This window comes from Pieris napi, chromosome Z (assembly GCF_905475465.1).
Source record: "Pieris napi chromosome Z, ilPieNapi1.2, whole genome shotgun sequence".
NCBI lineage: Eukaryota > Metazoa > Arthropoda > Insecta > Lepidoptera > Pieridae > Pieris > Pieris napi.
In genome coordinates this window covers 72,501-78,244 of record NC_062259.1, presented here as the reverse complement: position 1 = coordinate 78,244, position 5,744 = coordinate 72,501, and positions in this window count along the sequence as shown.

Genomic DNA, 5,744 nt, shown 5'->3' with positions numbered 1-5,744 from the left:
GATAGGTGTTTTCTGGCTGCCCCCGGAGAGGACAAGTTGTTGGTGTTGGAGCAGGAGCTGTTCCAGCTGGTCGCCTGATGACTTGGTGTCCAGTTGGGCAGGTGAAAAAGTGTGATGTGCGGTTTGGAACTAATCCGATGAAATCTTGTGCGGGCTATAAGATGGTGGTAGATTCCGATTTTTCGGAGGTGTGGATCCCCTGGAAACCCTGGATTCCAAGCTATTCCTGGTCGTGGCTCCTGAATTACTGGGCGAATATTGATGATATTGGTGTCAGTCGGTAGGTTATTTTCTGTACTTTGTCCTTATCGTAATTTGGATTTGGTGTTCTGATGTTTGGGGGTGGTTAACCCCAAAAAAACGGTTTTCCCTTGGTCCGAGAGGATATTTCTGGTCCGATTTTGTAGTGAGATATGTCAAAAGATACCTTTCCGTCTAGCGCATCTTATAGACATATTAAATTAATTGTGTGTTGTGGGACCGCTTGCTGGTGGGGAAAATCCTTATTTTTGGTGTTTTTTGCCTCTAGAAAATTATTCCTTGGGTCCAAAATTATAAACTGGGTATCAGGCGATAGCCCTCAATTAGGACTATCGTTTTAAGCTATAATAAGTAACTGTCACAGATCTAAATAAAAAGTTGTTAACCTTTTTCTGCGGTTTTGTCCGTGAAATCCTCAGTTATGGACCCTTATCGACCAAATTTGGGTCGAAATGTCCGTCTTAATGCACTCTATTCAACCACACCACAAAAACAATTTTTTAATAACTGAAACTATTTTTAAAAGTCAAAAAACCGAAAAATTTACTGTTTTTTGTGAAAATTAAATGTAAAACTAAAACTTTTAAAACTGAATTTACCACTATTGGATAGATCGCAGAAGCGCGCATCTATTGATATGTAACACTTTATTCAACACTTAAGAAAAACCACTGTTATTATTTTTGCAAACTTTTTTGAGGCGCGGAGCGACGTGAGTTCGACCGTTTCGGGTGGCGTTTGGACGCGGACTGGTTAGGTTAGGTTTTTTTTTTTTTTTTTTTTTTTTTTTTTTTTTTTTTTTTTTTTTTAATTGATAGTAGGCCTACCACCCCCGGCGACTTACGCCCCGGGGCCGAGGAAGCTAAGCTAAAAATACAGCTTGAAGTCTTTATTGAATAACAAGAAATATATACATTGGGCGTAAATTAGGCGGTTGAGGGGGTTAGGTTAGGTTAGGTTAGGTTAGGTTAGGTTAGGTTAGGTTAGGTTAGGTTAGGTTAGGTTAGGTTAGGTTAGGTTAGGTTAGGTTAGGTTAGGTTAGGTTAGGTTAGGTTAGGTTAGGTTAGGTTAGGTTAGGTTAGGTTAGGTTAGGTTAGGTTAGGTTAGGTTTTTATTTTTTTTTTTTTTTTATTTTATGCACCTAATAGGCCTACCTTCCCCGGCTACTTTATCGCACAGGGGCGTTGGCTAAGCTAAACTTTCCTCTTTTCTTTCGTCCATCCTCTAAATAATGTACAACACAGCTTTATTCTTTATTAGGATTTTACACCTATCAATATCACAGTTCCGATTACACTTTTTATTATCGTACTTATATCTATCTCCTTACTATCTATTTATCTTTACATTTTTATCACAGTCATTCTTTTATTTACCTACTTATATCTATCTCCTTTCATTATTTATTTTCTACACATTCCAATCACGAGACGTGGCCCGCGAGGCGGGCGGCTTTCACTTCTCCGTGAGTATCCTCATAATACCCATTAGCAAGTGGGCGCCGGCCGCCTCGCGGTCCCCGCCCCGGCTTTACTCTCATTGAACTTGGCTGTTCTTTTAGTAATTTTAAGGCAAAAATCCTCCAGGTGCGATCTGTTACAGGCTAGCATGTCGGGCAGTCCCTGAAGACTAAGCGACATGCCCGTCATCTGTTCCAGGTCACATCTGGAGGAGGCAAAAATGGGGCACTCCAGAAGTAGGTGTGGGATGGATTGTTCCACCCCACTCTCACATTCACAGTCCGGTTTTTCTTTCAGCCTGAAACGGCACAGGTACTCGGCAAAGGGCCCATGGCCTGTGAGGACCTGTGCCATCTCGGGACTGAATCTTTTCTCTCGGATTTGTTTATGTGCCCTTGTAATATTTGGCAGGAACAATTTAGTTATTCCCCCTGTTATCCCTTCCTTATATCTTCGATCCCATTCTTCTATAGTTTTTCTTCTCACTTCTTTCCTGATGTATGAGAGCGGGTACTCTACGTGAGCTGCTTTGACTTTCGAGGTCTCCGCAGCGGCTCTCGCGAGTTCGTCCGCCCTCTCATTCCCCTCCGTGCCGACGTGCGCTTTCACCCAGTGGAGCTTAATATTCTGGCCCTTTTTAAGGCTCTCCACCAGGTGTCTGCGGATCTCGACTACTCGGGGGTTTCGAGAGCGTCCGCCCGCAATCGCCTCGAGCGAAGACCGCGAGTCGCTGCAGATGTTCACGTCAGTACCCGCTATCATCGCCTCCCTCACTGCACCGACGAGAGCCGCCAGCTCTGCTTGATACACGGTGCTGTAAGGGGCCATCTTTATCTTTTTCCATTTTCGCTCTCTTCCTCCTTCCCATTTCGTCCATGCTGCCCCTACTCCTTTCTCCGTCTTACTACCGTCTGTGTATATAGCCGTAGTGCTGTCATTTTGTATTAGGCCAGGGTCAGTTGTGATGGCGAAGCTTATCTCCGGTTTTTCCGCGGGATGGGGTTGTTCTAACGCAGGTACGGCTCGCTCAATCCGGTCTCCTTCGCGTATGAACGGAGACGACCCCCTTCTGGCCTCAAACATCGCGGCGGCTTCTTCCACCCTGAGGTCGAGGGGCAGTATCCCCGCCAATAGCGTCGCGGAATTTAGCGATGCCGTCCTGTACGTTTTCGCTATTTTTTGTGCGAAAGCCCTCTGCACCGTCTCCAGTTTTTTCCTTGTGCATTGTTTCTTAACTGTCGGTGCCCAGGCTGCCGACGCGTATGTTACTATCGGCTCTATGACGGCTTGGTATACCTGGTGAACCATGTCTCCCGTCATTCCCCATTCCAGCTTCGCCATTCTTGCCACTTTCTTGTGTATATCCGCCGCCTTTCTCGTGACATTTTGCACATGCTTGTTGAACGTTAAGCCCTCGTCTATCGTCAATCCTAGTAGTTTTATCTCCTTCTCCATTCCGATGTCCTGTCCATTCATTCTTATTCTTGGGGTATCGAACTTCAACCTCCGCGTCAGTACCATTGCTTTGGTTTTTTGTGGCGCGAAGTTGAGCTTGTTCTCGATACCCCACTTCCTCACATACTCGAGGGCAACGTTTGCTCGGTTCTCGATGGAGTGCGTGTCCATTCCGCTGAACATCAGCACAACATCGTCTGCGAAAGCCTGTGCATATGTCCCATCTTCTTCTAGTTCGACCAGTAGTGGGTCGAGCAAGATGTTCCAGAAGGTGGGGCCGCTAATCGAGCCCTGAATGCATCCCTTTTCAGGTTGCCTCACATGCTCTCTGTTTGCGTAGCGGACCACCACCTTCCTGCCTTTGAAGTAGTCTTCCACTACCAGCCTTAGTTGCTTGGGACAGTCTTTCTTTGCTAGTTGGTACTTGATCGCCGGCCACCATGCGTTGTCGAAAGCCCCCTCGATATCTAGCGACACCATCAGCACTATTTCCTTGTTTTTAATGTGGCTCCTCGCTTTTGTCAAGATATCGTAGAGGGCATCCTCCGTGCTTTTCCCTGGCATGAATCCATACTGCCTCCTGCTCATCCTGGGGAGTAGGCTGTGTCTTATCCTGTTAATGATAACCTTTTCTAGTATCTTCCCCATGACTGGCAAGAGGCCTATTGGACGGTAGGATTTGGCGGCCGCGTAATCCTCCTTTCCTGGCTTCCTCAGTACCACTATTGTGCATTCCTTCCATAGATCAGGGAAGCATCCCACTTCGAGGCATTTATTGAAGATGGCCAAGGGAACCTCCGGGTTCGCCGTGATAGCTGCGCAGCAGATATCCGCAGTGAGTCCGTCAGCCCCCGGGGCCTTCCTCGGGTTGAAGCTTCTAGCAGTGCTGATGAGCTCCGCCATTGTGATTGGCACTTCATCAGCACTACTTCCCTGCAAGCTGCTGGTCATTTCCTCTACCGTTTTTCTCATTTCTTGATGGATGTCATTATCCATCTCACAATTGTCAGGCGGGAAGAATTTCTGTGCCAGCAGCTGCACCGATTCTTCGGAGTTCAGCGAAATGCCCTTCTCTATTAGCGTGGTGTCTTCCCTGATCCCTTCCGCCTTTCTTATTATTTTATATATTCTGTCCCATAAGCTTTCCCCTTCTTGCTTCGTGCAGAGTTTTTTCCACCCTTCCTTTTGAGCCCTTTCGATCTCTTCTTCGTATATCTTTTTTGCCTCCAGGTAGGCAGTTATTACGCACTCTCTCCTCCTGGGAGCTGCGTATGAGATCCTTTTCTTTTTTCTAACCATGTCTTTCTTTAGGGCCTCTATTTCTTTGTTCCACCAGGGTGGATCGAAGCTTTTCTTCCTCTGTTTCAATTTGGGGATATGTTTCTCGGCGGCTTTTGTTATTGATTTTATGTATTCCCTTACTATGTTATTGACCCCGGCCTTTGTGTCCTGTCCTTGTATCGTTTCAATGTCCAGTCCTAGATGTCTCAATTCCGTGTTTATTTTGTCTCTAAATTCCTCCCAGTCTACGTTTTTAGTATTGAATTTGCGGGTTGTCTTCGGTAGGGTGTGCGTTTGGGGTTTTTGAAGGGCTGTAGTCACAAAAATCGTGTTATGGTCTGAACTAGTAATAGAAGTATCAACCCACCATCTCGTTACCTTACTGAGGAGGGCCGTTGTGCATACTGTGATATCTACTGCACTCGTGTATCTACGGCCCCCTCTTACGGTGTCGAAGGTGGGTGTGTTGCCACAATTTAGGATGTTCAGCCCTTCCTCTTCAAGGAACCCTCGCAGTTCCTTTCCTCGTGTGTCTTCGTTTCGGCTCCCCCACCATTCACTCCATGCATTCACGTCCCCTCCAATTAGTACCTTCTTGGTTTTTAGTCTCTTCGTGAAGCTTCCTAGTTGTACGAGGTATGGTTCGATGGGTTCATCGCCTTCGAAGTACACTGAAATTATCCCTATCTCCCACTGGTCCGTTCTCAGGACGGCAGCCACTATGTTTTCCGTTATAAGATTTTTGTCTTGTAGGACCTCGATGTGCTCGTCGAAAACAAGTATCGCCGCCTTCACCGGTTTCTCCCCAGTGGGTACGCACTGCACTACTCTGTACATAGGGCTTTCTGCCATCTGTTTACTGGCCCCTATGTACGGTTCCTGGAGTAGTGCTATTTTCACGTTTCTACCGCCCGCTTCTTTTATAAACTCCTGGATCGCGATTCTCTTTTTTCTAAGGTTCGCTTGTGCCAGGAGAAAGCCGGTAATATTGTTGGTGCCCTCGGCTTTTTTAACAATACGCGTAGCTTAGCCTCGCCGCCTTGTCCCACCCCTGCCGGGTTGGACAGCTCTGGCTGAAGGCTCCGTGCTCCGCGTCTCTTCCTTTTATTCCTATACAGTTAACGCAGCTGGGAGGTTTACCTTCCTTTTGGATCTGGCAATCTGCCCTCAAATGGGCTCCTCCGCAATGACTGCACACCTCGGTCTCCTTTTTACAATGTCTGCGGGTATGTCCATACCCCAGACACATAGTGCACTGGACCAGAGGGGATTGGTCCTCTACCCAAA